Source organism: Pinus tabuliformis, chromosome J, assembly GCF_031772625.1.
Source record: "Pinus tabuliformis cultivar Carrire ecotype Pingquan chromosome J, CPIR1, whole genome shotgun sequence".
Taxonomy (NCBI): Eukaryota; Viridiplantae; Streptophyta; class Pinopsida; order Pinales; family Pinaceae; genus Pinus; species Pinus tabuliformis.
In genome coordinates, this window is record NC_142295.1 from 589461530 (window position 1) to 589481159 (window position 19630).

The 19630-nt window shown below is 37.1% G+C and overlaps 1 pseudogene; it reads left to right on the forward strand.

Annotated features, from left to right (window-relative positions):
- Positions 1-8432: 8432 nt before the first annotated feature.
- On the forward strand, positions 8433-10490 carry LOC149228363 (ABC transporter C family member 9 pseudogene; annotated as a pseudogene).
- Positions 10491-19630: the final 9140 nt, after the last annotated feature.

The following is a 19630-nucleotide window of genomic DNA, read 5'->3' on the forward strand; positions in this document are numbered from 1 at the left end:
ACCCTGAAGTTGACCTTCTCTTATCCAAATCACCTGCAAAATCAAAATCAACATATCCGCAAACAGATTCACTACTCTTATTGTAAGTAATACAATAACTACTTGTGCTTCTCAAATACCGAAGCACCCATTTTACTGCTAACCAGTGTTCTTTACCCGGATTTTCCATATACCTGCTGACAACCCCAACTGCATGTGAAATATCTGGTCGCGTACACACCATTGCATACATTAAACACCCTACTACATTAGCATATGGAATTCGAGACATAAATTCCTTTTCTTCATCTGAATTAGGACATAAACTCGAAGAAATCTTGAAATGGGAAGCGAGAGGGACTGACACAGGCTTCACGTTATTCATACCAAACCTCAAAAGTATTTTCTCAATATACTTTTGTTGTGATAGCCATAGCTTACCATTGCTTTTGTCTCTGAAAATCTCCATGCCCAAAATCTGTCTTGCTGCTCCTAGATCTTTCATATCAAATGCCCTTGCCATCTGAGCCTTCAACCTGTTGATTTCTTCTATGCTTTTGCTTGCTAAAAGCATACCGTCAACATACAATACCAAGATAATGAATATGCCATTATTTAACTGTTTAAAATAAACACAATGATCATATTCACTTCTAACATATTTCTGACTCAACACAAAAGAATCAAACTTCTTATACCACTGCCTAGGCGACTGCTTCAGGCCATATAATGACTTCTTGAGCCTGCAGACAAATTTCTCATTGCGATGCTGAACAAACCCTTCCGGTTGTTCCATATATATTTCCTCATCTAAGTCTCCATGTAGAAATGCAGTCTTAACATCTAATTGCTGCAACTCTAAATCAAGCAAAACCACTAATGCTAACACAATTCTAATTGAAACAATTTTAACCACTGGTGAAAAAATCTCATGAAAGTTAATACCGGCTTTCTGAGAAAACCCTTTTGTTACCAGTCTCGCTTTGTACCTGTCTTCCGTATCATTCACACCTCGTTTCAGCTTGAAAACCCATTTACACCCCACAGTTTTCCGACCTTTGGGAAGTTCAACCAGATCCCATGTGCCATTCTTACCTAAGGCCATCATTTCTTCCTTCATGGCTGCTTTCCATTTGTCACTCTTTGAACCTTCTACAGCTTCCTGATAACACAAAGGTTCATCATCGTTAGCGGTCAAAGCAACTGAAGTAACATAATCATCATACCTTCTCGGAGGACGTTTGATCCTTGTAGACCTCCTTAAGGATGTTTCTGGTGCTTCCACAATTGGCTGTCTACCATCTATAGGAACTTCTTCATGATCGCCATCTAAGACCTGTTCATGTCCTCCATCTGAACCCTGTTCATAATCTGATTCTGAAAGCTGTTCATGACTAGAATCTGAACTATGGTCATCATGACTATCATTAGAAGTGTTGTCAAACTGAATGTGCTGAGAATCAGAGACATCATCCTGTTTCAATTTATTATCTACATCTAACTGTACAAGAGAGGATTCATCAAACTTTACATCTCTGTTGATGATGATTTTGCGGGTAGTAGGATCCCACAATCTAAATCCCTTTGTTCCATCACCATACCCAACAAAGACATACCTTTTCGATTTCAGATCTAATTTAGTTCGCTGATGTTTAGGCACTAGAGCATATGCATCACAACCAAACACTCTGAGTTTAGAATAGTCACAAGGGTGTCCTTTCCATACCTCTTGCGGAATCTTGCAGCCTATCACCGTTGATGGAGATCAGTTTATCACATAACAAGTTGTTGCCACCGCTTCCGTCCACAACTCCTTTTGCAACCCGACGTTACTCAGCATACTCCTTGCTCTCTCTAGAAGAGTCTTGTTCATGCGTTCAACAACTCCATTCTGCTGAGGAGTATAAACCATGGTCTTATGTCTCTCGATCCCTGCATCCTTGCAATAGCTGTCAAACTCCTTGGAAGTAAACTCACCACCATTGTCAGTTCTTAAACATTTTATTGTTCTACCAGTGTTGTTTTCTACCAATGCTCTAAAATGATTGAAAACTGAAAACACATCAGACTTCCTTTTCAACATGTAGACTCATACTTTCCTAGAAAAGTCATAAATAAATGATACAAAATACGAGGAGCCACCATACGAGGTTGTAGGTGCTGGACCCCAAACATCGGAATGGATATAATCAAGTATTCCTTTACTAGTATGTTTGCCTGTTTTAAACTTTTGTTTACTTTGTTTGCCAAACAGACAATGCTTACAGAAATCTAACTTTCCAGATCTTAGATTAGGAAGTAACTTGCGATCAGCGAAAATCTTTAACCCTCTTTCGCTCATATGGCCCAATCTCTGATGCCATAGGCGAATGGAACTACTGTCCTATTCAGACACCGTAGACACATGAACTGACCCTGTTCTTCCTTCTAACTGAAATAGATTTCCTACTTTCTTAGCTTTCATTACTAGTAAAATACCTTTGTAAATTTTCATTACTCCACCTTGAATGACAGTTTTATATCCATTTGTATCAAGTGCCCCTAGTGAAATTAGATTTTTCCTTAAATCTGGTACATGTCTTACATCAGTTAACATTTTGGTTGTCCCATCAAACATTTGCAGCTGTATACTCCCTATTCCCACAATATTAGATGTGACATCATTTCCCATGTACACGACTCCATCATTCACTGATCTATATGTCTTAAACCAGTCTCTATGAATACACATGTGGTTTGATGCACCGGAATCTAGCAACCAATGTTGATCATGATTTGACAAATTAACTGATAAGACTTCGTCGCTCATACCTGAACCAGATGCTGAACCTGTATCAGTCGTGTTTGCTTCCTTCTTTTCTGTCGATGAAGCTTCCTTAGAAGTTTGTTGTCGCTTCCAGCAATCCTTCTTCAAATGCCCTGATTTGCTGCAGAACCAGCACTTGACTTTACTCTTCTTCCCCTTGGACTTTGAACGCGAATCGCTGCGCTTACCAGAGCGTCTTTCTCTAGAACGACCTCTAGCCATCATTGCCTCTGATGTAGAGGTGTCAGCATTCGACCGCTTCCTGGTTTCCTCGGACAACAAAGCTCCGACGACATCATCAAATTCAATGGTTTTGGATGAACTAAGACTTATAGACGTGACAAAATGATCCCATGACTCAGGCAACGAGCACAATAAAGTTATGGCTTTATCCTCGCCTTCAATTTTTACTTCTATGCTTTCTAATTGCACCATTAAAGTATTAAAAACATTCAAATGGTCAGTAATGGAAGTACCTTCCTTCATTCGCAGACTGTATAGCTGCCGCTTCAGGAGAATCCGATTTGTCAAGGATTTTGTCATATACAGCTTCTCCAACTTCGTCCACAAACCAGCTGCAGTCTTCTCTGACACGATGTTAAATAAAACATCATCAGCCAAACACAACCGAATTTCGCTCAAGGCTCTTCCATCCAATTCATTCCACTCATCATCTGTCACGGGGTAAGGTAGTTTGGACCTGCCCAACAACGCCTTTGCCATGCCTTGTTGTACCAGCAGATCATGCATCTTTACCTTCCAGATCTCGAAATTATTTTTGCCATTAAATTTCTCGATTTCAAATCGGGCACTCTGAGTTTTCGCCATCTCGTATAAAACAAAGAATCTCCAATTTCAATTTTAAAAAACAATTGAATCTCAATAAATGCCTATGCCTCAGTTTACCTTCATCTTTAAAAAAAAACAAACAACCCCCTTTGCTTTCTGTTTAAATCTCAGATTTCAATGTAAAAAACAAATGGCGCTTGCTGATGACCACAAGAACCGCGCCCTTTAAAAAACGCTGTAAGTGTTGACAAAATGGCGCGAGAATACCACTCAAATACGCGCCTATCAGCACATTAGCGCATTGGCGCACTTAATTAAATAGGATCCGCGCCATTTCAATTGGTTGGCGCGACTGTTTTTGAATTACCCGCGCCAATTAAAAAACTTTGAACAAAAAAAAAAAATCACTTTTTCGGCGCGTTCTGCGCATTACAGACCTTTGACTCTTGATAACATTAATAAAATTGTGTTCGAATTCGAAAATTCAAATCATCGCACCTATCGCCAGTCCCGAGCTCCAGCAGCATCGATGCTCCACGCAATAAATTTAAATACCTCCACTCAGCGCACCAGCAGCACCCATGAATGGTTGTCGCGCTGCACCTTCACTCCAGCAATCAACAAACTGAATGCGCACCTCCAGCACGCAATCTCAGCAATACTTCTCACCTCTACGCAGGTTGGACAACAGTCCAACACGGCCACGCACCAGCAATGAATTGGAATCCACGCAACAATCGAATACCATACGCTCCACGCAGCACTCCAGCGATACTACGCACGCAGCAACACCATTCCATGAACACGCAGGTCCACACAGGCACGTCAACACGGTGTTTTTCTCTACGCTGGAGGTCGTAACAGGTATATATATATATATATATATCTCAGCACATATATATAAGCCGATTCACGCACCAGCTGCCCGCCTTTACTCGCACCAGCACCACTCCAGTTCTACGCAGCTTACGCACTCCAGTTCTACGCACAAAACAACCTCCTTCCGCTGCTCCATTCAACGCACCAGCACTCCAACATCGCTCTGATACCAATTGTTGGAGATCAGATGCACAACAAACATAAAAAAGAATATACACAGCTATTAAAAAACATGCACAGGAGACACAGCTTTTTAACGTGGTTCACCCAACCAGTCTAGGCTACGTCCACCAAACATAGGCATCGGCAATCTTTATTAATCAAACAGGGGATTACATAATTAATCAAATCCTCACAAACTCTCACATCACACCATCCGTATGGATACCTATTTTATAGAAAGGAGAATCTAACTGTCTCTCACATCAAATTTAGGATGCATTAACTCTCTCCCAACAACCTGGAGCTAATCTAGCAACAAATTTCTATTGTTGTCACACACTAGGATTTTTGCCTATTTTATTTAAAACAGCAAATCTCAACATGAATGTGGTCCAATGCTAGTAAAGTTTCATGGAGGCTCCTTGTACTATGTAACCTCTATTGATGACTTCTCTCACAAGACATGGATCTACTTCATGAAGACCAAGGACGAAGCCTTTAACAAGTTTAAGGAATTTAAAGCTAAAGTGTAAAACTTGAAGGGAAAGAAAATCAAGATCCTCAAATCTAATAATGGAGAAGAATGCACTTCCAAGGAGCTTGCTTCCTTTTGTAAAGAAGTTGGGATTAAGAGGGAGTTGATAGTACCGTACAATCCACAACAAAATGGAGTTGTTGAAAGAAAGAGCAAATCCATCGAAGAATCTATCAAGGAAATTATGCATGATCAAGACCTGCCTATGTTTCTATGGAATCAAGCATCAACGATAGTTGTTTATATCCGAAATAGAAGTCCTCATCGAATTTTGGAAGACGAGACTTATGAAGAAGCATTCACCGAACATAAACCACAAGTCATTCAGTTGAGAATATTTGGTTGTCCTGTCTATAGCCATGTCTTGTTTAATTCAATATATGTGTATATTTTTATTTATTGTATTCACCAATTTTTTCTTGATCTCATCAAAACTCTTTGCTCTTTTTCCTCGCCAATTTATTGTCAATTCTTAGTCCGGTTATATATATATATATATCTATATATATATATATATATATATATATATATATATATATATATATATATATATTCCCTATAGCATTTGTATTTGCTTCAAGATTATAAGCATAAAAAAAACCTATATTATATGGTATTATGCATATCCGTTACACTTTCCAATTCTAAAAAAACACAAGTAACTTAAAAACGGTTAAGTGACTTTCCATTGTTGGTTGTTAGAAATGAGTAAAATGCAGTTTAGCGTTAGGAAACTTGGGTGACTATTTTCAATTTGCAATAAATTCAATGAATAGTCTATGCGATACATAATTGTATCTATAACAACTTTTCTTCATTTTTCATGCTAATGTTGATTATGCTAAATGTAAAAGGAATTCCCTTCTCAAAATATTTTGCAAATTTTTACAATTGTATTGAAAACCACTATGAAATACTTTTATTTTGTAAAGGGATTAGATTCATATTTCATTAAGAAGGTGATTTAATATGAATGTATTCAAACATTTAGTACCTAAACCAAGTCACTACTATCTGATTGTTTTTCATAGTGGTTAAGGTTGGGATGGTGTAAGCGTAGGACTTGAATGAATCCTGGAAACCATGTACAATATGTAAACGTTGAGATGACCTGAAAAATGAGAAAAAACAAGAGAAATAATCACAATGATTAGCCCTTTGAAGTGTTTCATCTCATGTTTTCTTGACATATAGGCTTTTCTTAGTTTTCTTGACATAAAGGCTTTGCTTATTGTAATTTTGTTGTTGAAAATACAATATTTAAATGACTAGAAACCCAATTGAAAACCATCATCATACAAAACCCATGTTTTCGGCTGCAACTTGTATAACATAATTATAGATCCAATGCAATACAAAAATAATGAATGGGAAAGGTGATCATATTGTCCAATCATCAATCTCCATGATTGTCAAAATTGAAGATATATGCCTATATTATCCTTGAAATATCCCCAGAAAATCCCTGAATTATTTCCAATACGTCCTTGATTCTGGAATGTACTTAAAGTTTGCTTGGAACGTCTTGGGGATGGCAAGGAAGTCCTCTATTCCCCAATAAAGTCCCCAAAAATTTGGGGATGTTTCCTAAATGTCCACAAGTCCTCAAATTTTAGGGAGAATGGATCCCTATATTTAAACCATGCCTAAAAATTTGAGTTTTTTTATGGTTTTTCTTAATTATAAACGTAAGGCCTCAAAATAAAAATAATCAGCTTTAACATTCAACATTTTAGCAACCCATCATAAAATTTTATAAGCATAGCAACTGGTGCAAGTAATTCCTCCTACTTGGATACATGTAACATGGTGATTGAATCATAAGGGTGGTCTAGGCAGTGGCGTAAATGTTAATGCTCAACTCAATGACTATGATGTTCACTTTTGATTCCTTGCCATAATCACAGTCAGTCTAATTTCATTTGAAACCTCTACCACATCTTTCATTCTTCTCACCAAATGACATTTATAAATTTACACGAAACAAGTGCAGTTGCGAAGCAACAAGTCCCTACCAATGTCAATAAAATGTAGGTCATTGATCTAGGGTAAGATCAAAAGGTGTAACAAGATGAGAACAAATAAATAATGTTAAATATCTACAAAACACCTAATACGAAAGCATAGGTTGCATTCCTTAATGTATTGATGCCCTTTTTTGTAGTTAAATATCGTCCTATTACAGATCCAAAGTAAGCATAAGTCATCTTATTATAGATCCAAAGCAAGCATAAGCATTACTCGCATGCTTCATGTACCTTGGAAGTTATATCTTATGCAACTCAATGTGATTAAGTTTACCCTTACTTGCAATGTAAATCAACAAACTTGAATATTTGGTGTTTTATCACGTTAAATTGCTTGATCATCTTCGACATCAGTGTCTTCAAAACCTGGACGGGTTTCTCCAATGGCAAGAATCTAGTCTTTTATTTCGACTTTGCACTAGATAGACAATTTCTATTTTCATCCATGTTAGCTTCCTTAGCAGCTTCTTCATGACCTTTATCAGGGGAAGGATTACCCAACATTTTACCAACAACCCTAGAGACTCAAAGCATGAAATGTCCTCCAATGGAACAAACAAGGAGACAACCCAAACACTTCATATTCAACAATAAAATTGGGTCTCATCTACAAGACTACTCTCAATTGTTGTTGTTTACTCTCAAAGGTATGTATTGTTGTTAAACATTAAGTTCCTCCTCGCAGTGTGGAAACGAGTTCCCCTCACGTCTTGTCTCCTTTCTGTAAGGTAAATATGTCTTGGAATTTGGCAATTCCCTTGCTCATGTTCTTATGGGAGGAGTACATCTCACTTAGGGATTCTCATATCTCTTTAGATGTGTTAAAAAACATCACATTAGAGCTAACTGAGGGCTCCATATTATTCCACAACCATGTCATAATCTGGGCATCATCATGGATCCATTCCTCATAATTAGACGAACATTCTTTGGACTTATCTTTGGAATGATACGACACTTTACCATGTGTTTTTAAGAAAACCTTTACAAATTTCGTTCAATAATTAGCCCCATTCAATTTGATACATGTAATTTTATCACCAATGGTGTCATTGTGGTATTACACTTTTGTCCACCAATGGTCTTATTGTGGTATTACATTCCAACTTTCGATTCCATTGTATTGATTCATGAGATTCAGAAAGACAAAGAAGGGATCTCAAGAAATTCTGATATATCCAAAGAAAAGAGTCGCTTACTCCTTTCGTGACTCTGTTAACAACTTTACTCATTTACCATACTTATTATATACAAAATGCTATGGGATATATTTCATGGCATACAAAGAAAATGTGCTTGGCATGCTTCTGTAGTTGCAGAAGATATTATACTGACATTCACATGGCCATTTGTGTCTATAATCACATTCAATATCAGAAAGAAAATTCGTAGGAGACTCCCAATCATTTTGCGAATCTGGTGGATATTCTCTTTTGTGCAATCAGTTCTCTCCTCTCTAACTGATATCAACTCTGTAGTTGCATACAGGGAAATATCCACGGATGCATATATAGATTTTTTCACTTTATTCTTATGCCTCATTTTGTTCTATGTTGCTATTCAAGGAGACACAGGCATATACAGCTCCACATCGGAGCTTGAAGAACCACTTTTGGGTTCCACTGCAGTGAAGCATGCAGATACAAAGCCAGAATCACCATATGCCAAAGCGAGTATATTTGATCTTGTCACATTTTCTTGGCTCGATCCCTTGTTTCGTGTTGGCATTAAGAAACCCCTGGAACTCAATGACATACCAAATGTTGCAAAGGACTCTGCTGATGATGTTTATCATTCATTCGATGAAAAAGTAGATTTTTTGAAACAAAAGCATCCTTCAAAAAAACCATCAATGTCAAAAGTTGTTGTCCTGTTTATTTGGAAAAAAGCCGCTCTGAATGCAATTTTTGCAGTTATAAATGCAACTGCATCTTATGTTGGTCCGTACTTGATTGATAATTTTGTAAAATTTTTACTAGAAAGCAACATTCTACACATAAAGGTTATATGCTAGCCTGTGCGTTTTTTGGTGCAAAGCTTGTTGAGACTATATATCACAAAGGCAATGGATTTCTGGGGCAAGGCAACTTGGAATGCACTTGCGAGCAGCCCTTGTAAATTTTTTGACTAGAAAGCAGCGTTCTACACATAAAGGCTTTATGCTAGCTTGTGCTTTTTTTGTGCAAATATTGTTGAGACTATATCACAAAGGCAATGGATTTTTGGGGCAAGGCAGCTTGGAATGCGCCTGCGAGCAGCCCTTACAACACATATATATAAGAAAGGCCTTCATCTGTCAAGTCAGGCTCATCATGGTCACAGTAGTGGGGAAATAATCAACTATATGAGTGTAGATGTCCAGCGTATTGGAGACTTTGCATGGTATTTAAACACAATCTGGATGCTTCCTATACAGATTCTACTTGCAATGTATATTCTTTATAAAAACTTAGGCATGGCATCACTTTCAGGATTTGCGGCTACATTGCTTGTGATGGTGGGAAACCTACCACTTACAAGAAGACAAAAGCACTTTCAGACGAAGATCATGGAATCAAAAGATGAACGGATGAAAGCTACGTCAGAAATATTAAAAAGCATGAAAATACTCGAACTGCAAGCTTGGGAGATGAGATATTTGGAAAAATTGGAGGATTTGAGAAAAACTGAGTATGGTTGGCTTCGAAAGTCACTTAAACTTGGAGCTACTACAACATTCATTTTCTGGGGAGCACCCGCAGTTATATCAATAACATTCGGTGCCACCATCCTCATGGGAATCCCTTTGACAGCTGGTAGAGTCCTCTCAGCATTGGCAACATTTAGAATACTTCAAGAACCTATTTATAATCTTCCAGACCTCCTTTCAATACTTGCACAAGCAAAAGTGTCCCTCGATCGTGTCACTGCCTTTCTTCAAGAGCAAGAATTACTAGCAGATGCAGTTGAAAGCATCCCTACACATTTAACTGAGTTAGAAATTGATATAAAAAATGGACATTTCAACTAGGATCCTTCTTTGGAACAACCAACTCTCAAAAATATACATTTGCAGGTCAGGAGAGGGATGAGGGTGGAAGTTTGTGGCACTGTTGGATCAGGTAAGTCAAGCCTTTTGTCTTGCATATTGGGAGAGATTCCAAAAATATCTGGAACTATCAATGTCAGTGGCAGTAAGGCTTATGTTCCTCTATGTATCTTTTTGTGTAGCAGAGTGTTTTCTGTGATTAGGCCCCTCCTTGCAAGTAAAAATATGCTTAACGCTAATTTGGATATTATGTTGAAAAATGACCCGTTGTTTCTCATCCCTTGACATAGCGGGTAACTAAGTTACCAAGTTGTGTTTCATATTGATGCATCTAATTGAGCCATTGTGGCCTCGTGAATGCGTGCTTGGTTCTATTTTTCCTCTGGGTTGGTTTTAGGTGCCAGCTTCAACTGAAACTCTGTGACTTGTGCCTATAATTCTTCAATCATGACACCAACTTGGGAGGCCTGCACTTTCCCAGGATCCTTGCTGAGGTTACATCAAGGGTTTTACCAAGATATGAAAAGGTTAAGAAAAACCCTTGCTTGAGTGTCTCCCATCTATTCTTCTTCCACCAAGTTACATATATCCTTCCCTCCCCAGTAGGGATGATAATAATCCACTCGATGACATTATTCTTCCTAACCTTGGTGATTTTGCGCCTTTGTTGGATGATATCATTGGAAGTTCCATTTTAGCTTTATATTTTCATGAAGTTGCATGGTTCACAGAAAAGAAAAACCAAAATCGCTGATATGATGTGATGTACATTGGTCCAAATACATTTTGGCAATTGTGGCATGTAAAGCCGCTCCAAGAGGAAGCACTTGTTCATCTAAGAAAAATGAGGAGAATGAACTGAATGGATTGCGTCGATGCTTTCATTTTTCACTTCGACAGAGTAAAGGGTTACAAACATAGCGTAGATGATACAATATCTAAAGAACAGGCACGTTGCGCATGATGATTAAAATGGATAATCTCTATGTTATATTAAAATAGAATTATATAGATCCCTAATAGTAGTTGTCAAGGTAGTTTGTCTTATTAGGCCTAGGAAGAAAAGATGTATGTTGCTTTGATCTCCACCCGAATCTAACTGACTGAGGACCCAACTATTTATTCCGAGGCAATAGAAGAAAATGAGCACTTGCCTTTCAGAAGGATGCTTGCGTGAAAATTGCAGTCGATATGGCCTTACATAAAGCCTTGCATCTCTCATTGTAACCTGCTGAGTGTAATGTGATCTGATCCCCTGTCTCTCTTGAGGGATATGGGAATGTAATAAATGTTTTACTATGTCGTGTGCGGCATTATGTGTAGTATCTCATGCAGTTTCGCTTGTTAATTCTACCGGATTATGCAGAACACTTTGGCCAGCGTAATCTGGAAAACTATCTTGGACTCGATGGTGTAATCTCAGTATGTCGCATATTACTGGTATGAATGGATTGCGCTGATACTCTGATTTTTCACTTTCACTTCAACAGAGTAAAGGGAACTTCACATGAGAAGCCAGTTGGCCAACTTGGGTAATTTGTGTAAGATTTTTGAGTAAGATTTTTGAGATATACAGATCTAGATCTGCAAAACAATAAACAAGCTTGCAAGAGAAGGAAGGAAGCGAGCAAGAATTGAGGAAAAAAAAAATTGATTCTACAATATTAGTTTTAAAATAAATACATAAAAGCAACTAAGTTAAGCTTAGTTGTACATGCAATAACTAAAGCTAACTAAAGCTAAGTGTGCTTTATCTTATGTTAATGTGTACATGTGCCACATGCAAGCAATAAGTTAACTGGAGCTAATCTAGGTGCATGTACACCAACACAGCTAGTCTAAGTGCATGTACACCAACAATTTGACAAGCCGCAATGTGTAACAGAGAAGCCGCTTGGTCAATTTGGGTAATTCGACTACCACATGTAACAAAGAAGCCAGTTGGCCAATTTAGGTAATTCGACAGCCGCTACGTGTACTAGAGGGCTCGAGATCCTCGGACACTCAATGAAGGATTGTGGATTGTGTCGAAACTCAATGAAGGATTGTGGATTGTGTCGACACTGGATGAAGTTAGAGATACCATTGTTGAGGCAACCGGGCCTGGAGGCGAATAATTAATGTTAACCAACTGACATTAGCATTACTCGGCCTTGAAAAGAAATTCCTACCAACATGATTTTTAATCCTATGTTTTTCAAACCATGTGTGACTCTCCGCTTCAAGAAGAGGCTAAATAAGATCTTCAAATTTCTCATTGGCCCAAAGAAATGGTTGTCAAAATTTAATAGGATGGTCAAAAATATATATTATAGAGTTTGTACACAAACTTTAGGTTTAGTGTTTGAATTCAGATGCAAAGACTAATAATAAGCACCTTATAAGCACCTTTACGAGTTACTATAGTCTCCACTGCCTTGGCAGGGACTAATAAAATATAATAAATATAAAATAAAAGTTAGGAAAAACGCATAACTGCCCTCCACCTTTAACAAGCAAATGGATGTGAAATTTGATTCTTGCTTTAAACTTATGTCATACCCAATTTCCAAATTCCAGATACAACAGTGTTGATAGTTGGGATGCATCTAACTACCATCATGCAATGTAATGTATGCACATGGAAACAACATTACAAATATGCGGTGGGGTAACCAGTGCGTATTCAAGGTTATCTGTTTTGCAATTATGTAGGTTGTGTCAAACGTGTGGCTTATTGGGAAGTTGGGAAGTTGGAACTCATATAGATGTGGCAAATCTGGACACAATTTCTCTGTCTCCGGTAAATGTGGCAAAAATGGACACCATTTCTTTGTCTCCCGTAAATGTGGTCGTGTTTTCAAATTATTGGACTATTAAAGATTTGGAGCAACTCCATAGATGAATCACCATGTTATTTGGTTGTGATCCTTTTTTTAATGGATTTCAGTATAAAATAATATTAGCTAAGTTATATCAATTAAATGATAAACATCATGTTATCACCTGGATTGAACCTCAGGCTGAAGGAAGGCAATGTCAGGGTAACCACAAACCACGCTTAGCCAAGTAGCTAGCCCTACTGGGCCCGGAGAGGGCTCTCTCTGTAAGGCTCTCGGCCAAGATCACTGGATCAGGTAAAGGATATTAGGCTAGGTATAGTAGCATGAAGTTTTGATTGGATTTTTGAATGGGTTTGCCGGATTGGGAGGAGCTGAACAGTTTAGGTCTAGGGAACTAGGTCAAAATTGCAGGGTGTTCAATGGGGCAAGGTAGGCATAGGCTTTAGCACTCAAGAGCTTGATGGGGTGAGATGTTTTAGACTGGTGAGAAGCTAAGAAGGGCATGTGAAAACCATGAATCCTTCCTAGACTACAGAAAACATGAAATGGTGAATGGTTTCCCAAGGCAGAGCACTGATACAATGAATTCCGCCTATCAACTTGAAAAAATTCAACTAGAAGCAATGAAATGATTAATGGAATACATAAAACATATTAACACATGATCACAAAAGAAGAAACTATGCTAAAACTCATACCACATGGATCCCATAAAAATAGCTGCAATTCTTATTAATCTCCTGCCAAACTACTTACAAAAGGTGTACAATCAAGGTCTGAGCATCGAGCTGAGTCTAACCCTTTACAATGGGAAATAAGAAGAATATATAGGCTTGTTTCAACCTCCTCCCATCCTCAGGGGTCGAATCCCTAAAATGAGGAGCTAATCTAACCAACTCTGGACAAGAAACATGAATATAGGGATTTCAACAACTTGCCTCTAAAAGTGAAAAACTGATTCATTTGAGCTCAAATTGACTTCTAATGTAATGAATCTACCCTCTAATACTAGTTATCCATCATAGTTACATGCCAAGTCATCATTTACAATGGTAAAACATCATCCATGAGAGAAAATCCATGAACACAGTCAAAACAATGGAAAACTAGCAATCCTGTGCAAAAACTTCGCTACGCGCAGCGCCACTTTCAGGTCCCTTTTGGAGGCCTTCCCGGCATCCAAATTAAGCTCATGATAACTCATTGGAAAGGTATTCAAATATAATTTCCAAAACACCTAGAATTTATTCATTTGAAGCTCATTTGACCCCTCAAAACTTGATTCTCCCAAGACTGTTTCTATGTGTCCAAAAAGTGGCAGAAAGATCATTTTTAGGGTGTTTTTTGACTTTTTGGTGGACCAGTGCTGCCCCAAAAACTTAGAAAATCCATAGGGTGCATGTACTCATTTCTCTGAATCTAAAAATGCAAGCCATTTGTCCATTGGGTGTCCCTAAGAAAAGCGCAACGCCGGTGGCACTGTGCATTGAGCCACCTCCTGAATGCACAACGCCACTTCCTGAACGCATAACGCCACTTCAATATGACATTTTACTACCTTCCCGATGTCCAAATTGAGCATGGGATAGCTCGTTGGAAATCTTGTCAAGTCTACTTTACAGAACATCTTTAAGTTTTCAATTTGGAGCTAATTTTCCCTGTAAAAAGCTCAATCTTCCAAGACTGGTCAAAATGTGAAGAATGAGGCTGCCAAAATGAAGAATGTTGTTTTAGTCAACTTTTGGAGGTCTTCCTCAACTCCAAATTGAGCTCATGATAGCTCATTGAAAATCTCTCCGTGTCTAGTTATTATTTGACTCATCAAGCAAGTCTTTTGGACATCACATCTAGGATAAAAATTTATTTTAGCAAAGTCACTCCAAAAGGGCAGCAACTCTCCTGTGGCAAATGATTGTTTGGACATTTCTCCCAAACCATGAGACCTGTGTAAAAATTGAAGGAGGTTTTTGTTCTTGAGTCTATGATGGACAAAAACCTCTCTCATGTTTTTCAAACTCATATTTTCTTGCTCAGAAACATTATTTGAATAAAACCTATCCCAATGTGTGGAACAAGAGAATTGTAGAAATAAATGGAAATGAAGGGGATGAGGGGCTTATAAATTCTTGAGAAAATTTTGGGAAGTAGGGAGGAATGTTAGGAAGTAGGGGAAAGTGGAATTTCAAGGATTGAGTGAGTGGAAGGGGCCCAAAAGGGAAAAACACAGGCCTAACCTAGAAAAGTGTCAAATTGTAGCAATATGTTAGGGTTTGTGGGAAAATGATGAATTTGATGGATATTAGTGATGGGAAGTGTTTAAGAAGGTATTTTAAGGATAAGGGGAGGTGTATGAGCACCAGGATATAAGTTTTGTTGATGATTTGATCATCCAAGAAAAATTACCTTCAAAACCCTAGGAGAGGGAGATGAGCCTTACCCAAGCACAACTGAAGCACAAACAAGGTGTAAAATGAACCATTGAAACCTGAAATAATGATGGAATCTCTTTGAATGATGATACACTCAGCCAAATGGTGACATGAACCAATACTTGGAAAACTTTGGAAGGAGTGAAAACAATCTTAGACCTAATACCTAGTGACCAAAAAAAAAATTGACTTTGACACCCTAAGACCATTTTGTAAAAGCATGTTTGAACGCTGGTGGAAAGCTGCAAAGACTGAAACTAACACATCCATTTATAATAAGTATCTAAACATTTAATTTATTATATATTTCAATTTATTAAAATTAATTAAATTATAACTTTATTTAAAATAATAATAATTATTATTAATAGTAAAAAGAATTTATATATAAATTAAATATATAGACATTTAAAAGAATATATAACAAGATTCTTAAGTATGGAGAAATCATTTTATTATAAGATTCTTAATCTATAAATAATTTTTTGGCTCGTGCATATCATATGTTCAAAAAATCATAACTCATTTTGTAAAGTTGGTGATATGATATTTTTCTTAATTAATGAATTTAATTAAAAAGCTTAAAAAAATGTAGTAAAAACTTCATTCCATAATAAACATTTTATTTTTTTGGCTATGAATACCATATGCTCAAAACATCATAACTCATTTTGTTAGTATGATTTTTTTAATTAATGAATTTAACTAAAAAGAATTAAAAATAAAAACTTTATTCCAAAATAAACATTTTTATTGGCGTAATAGTACAAGTTTCAGGCAATTTTGAATTCAACCACTTGTTTTGCTTAAAGCTTAGAATAAAGAACAAGAACCTAGGATCTCCTCCTGCTTTCAATTTTATATAATTCCATATTTACATTGATAGGCGTTTCTTTTGAGTCAACTCAACTCCGATTTTCATCTACCCTTCTCCTCTCCTGCTGACTTTTCTGCACAAGTATTTACGCTCACCCTCCCCCTCTCGAATTAACATTTGTGCACTAATATTTTTACGCTAAATTACATGCACCATATTTAAGCTAGAGTTCCAAGGCATATTTCCTAGGTCTCTAAATTTCTCTTCGTTGTCTCTGAACTACCGATACACCTGCCTTTTCTAGTCACAAGATTTTCAAAAGGGTAGGGTTTCATAATTTCTCTTCATGGTTAGTAAACTACCGATACACCTGTTGTTTCTAGTCGCAACATTTTCGGAAAGTGCCTCCAACACTCTACGAATGAGTTTTATGGTGAATGACGAAGAGTCCATCGATTTTTACGGTTCACGACCAACAACTTCCTAAATCCATGGCGCATGATGAACTCATATGCTACCCGGTTGGGTCAGAGTAAGTTCATCTTCAAACTTATCTACGATGAAGTTCTACATTATCCCTCTTTCTCAGTTGTTGCTTGTATTTTTTGTTTCTTTGCTTCTCAGTTTAAATCATTGGGTAACCCTGTTTGACAAACAGAAGTATGGAGTGTGAACAACCCAAGTCAAAGTTTCGTACACAAAGTCCGTGGAGACTAGTGAAGGTAAGTGATTGCAAAACTTTCTCTGAGTTCAATTTTGTTCCCTTCATTATGCAATAGAAACCCTTAATTGTTCTTTGTTATTTTTTAATTTTCTTTGTATCTATATTATTAATAGAAACCCTTAACTTGCTAAACCTATCAGTCACAAATTCTGAAAAAGAGTATTGGGAGAGACTCACAAAGAATTGCTAATTTGTGTTAATCTGTCAGGGGTGCCTCCTGTAATGAATATTTTGAAAGTGAAAACATTTTTTTCCTAAATGGTATAAAAGTGTTCTAATTCATTCTCCTTCCTAAGCACAGGGTACCAGAATTTTATGGGATGCTCTTCATTAGGTAGGCAATAGCATGAAAGTATTGGGTTTCTTTAAATTTTCTCAATTGATGATCCATTGTGTCTAAAATAATAGCCCTCAGTCAAAGGTTATAGGGTCCTCTTTCTCTGTTAATTTGTGAATAACATAGATGAACTCCATGGGAAATTTTTAAGTATTCTTTAAGCCCCATGATTTACACAACAACCAAGTTAATTCCATGTTTAGTTTTGATAGGATACCAATATCATATTTCTGAGCTATGGTAGAGCAAGGTTCTTTTACAAGATTTTTTGTCCATAGGTTCATTAATACACACCCACTTTTATATTCTTCTAAATAGTTTTTTGCAATTTTAGGATCGTAGTTGCAACCCGCACTTGGTGAACAGAGCATAGCATTAAAAGTAGCTGAAGTGAGGAGGTGCTTTTTCTTACCTGGAGTTTGGGTAGGGACCGGTCTCCTCTCTGCATCGTAGTGCTTGGTGCACCACTGAAGCAATTATGGGTAATTAAAAATTTTAGGAACACACACCACTTTAATCAATCCAGAATGCCAAGCTAAATTTGACTGATTTTTTCTCTGCCTCGTATAATTCTTGAGTTGGTTGTATGTGGGATCATGTTTTGCTACGGTATTCTCAGTGTCAACCACACATAATTCCCTCATATTAAGCATGATGATCGACTTTGAAAATTTCGGTAATGTAATAGGAATTCCAGATGATCAGCTAGGATTTTTGAAGTTTCAGATTTTGAGGATATCTTAATTTCATATTCGCTCAAGTTTTAATACAAACAAGTTTGGTATTTTTTAATTTAAAATCATGGTGTAACAACTGGTCGTTTCGTTGGATTTGTTTGACATCTGTGACTCTCGGATCTTGCCACACTAACATTTTGGGACTTAAAAAAAAGTCCAAACATAACTTCCCAAATTGTTGACAAAGTTGTCATTGAGATCTATGACGTTTGTTTTACAATTAAGTAGGATGATTGTGAGTAATGATAAGTTCTCACTGAATCACACATCCAAGTTCCTTTTTAGGTTTTTAGGATAGAATGGTTCTTTTTGTACGAGTAAATATACTAAATTCCATCACTACAAGTACTCACCTTTTGTCATTAGCCACAATTCTCATTAGCTCATTCATGTCATTGGAAACAAGGCTTTGAACACCTTATGAGTGAAGAAACTCCTCTTTCAAGAACCTCATATTTTCTTCATAAAGAGATTGTGTTAGATTTTCTCCCTTTAGAATAGTATTAGCAACTACAAATGACAATATTTCAATTTTAATGCCCTTAAGGGTAACACCCGATGCAAAGCCACTGCTAAGATTTAAGTTGATCATGCTACTCCTGAGAATATCCAAAGCCTCCACTGCCTTCCCAAGACCAGTTGTACCAGCCCTCCCTAACAGGGTTCCAACTTCTGAAAATTGTCAAAGGATTCAAATGTAACAGTCTCATAAATTGAAATAATTCAAGTTACATGTTAGAAAACAAAGAAATTATATAAAATTGGATATGAGAAACTAGATATATAACAAATATATATTCAAAGGAGGTATTATGAGCTAGAAATATGTGCAAAGGATGATGAACGAAGTGAGCTTGGAAATATTTGCATGCTTTCCATGTTGTATGTCGATTATGAACTCTCTGTTATTGTTGAGATTGCAACAAGATGATGGAGCTTAGTGAAAAGAGTCGCCTTCACTAAGTGGGCCCGCAGGCTATTTTTGGCGCAAGTCTATTTTTAGACATATGGATCATGTCTATGTTTATGGATGATTGATCAAGTTGGGAAAAATAGATGGACTTCTATTTTTGATGAAAATGTGAGTGATCACAGTGTGAGTGATCAAGTCTATTTTTAGACTGGCTGTCAAAAATAGAAAAGTCAAATATTATTATCTCACAATAATATTTGGACTATAAAATTAATCTTATTCTCTTGGAGCACTTCAGTTTGAGCTACGGAAGTGGCACATGCAGCTGTCAGAAGGAAATTCGTTTTTCTTATGAGTCAGTTGAGTTGTTGCATGCATGACTTCAGTTAGAACTCAAGTGAGTTGAGTTTAGTGGACTGGAGGTACAGTTGATGGAGTTGTGTTCAGTTTAACTTAGTTAAACTGGTTGTAGTTAGTCTAACTGCAGATAGACTAATGATGAGTTGTTAAACTAATTATTAACTCATAATACAACTAAAGAATACATCAGTTAACTCAGTTGCATGTCAGTGCATGTTTAGTTCAACAGGGACAGGTGGTAGAGAATCAGATTGCTATCAGTTGTGACTATAGTTGTGCACCAGAT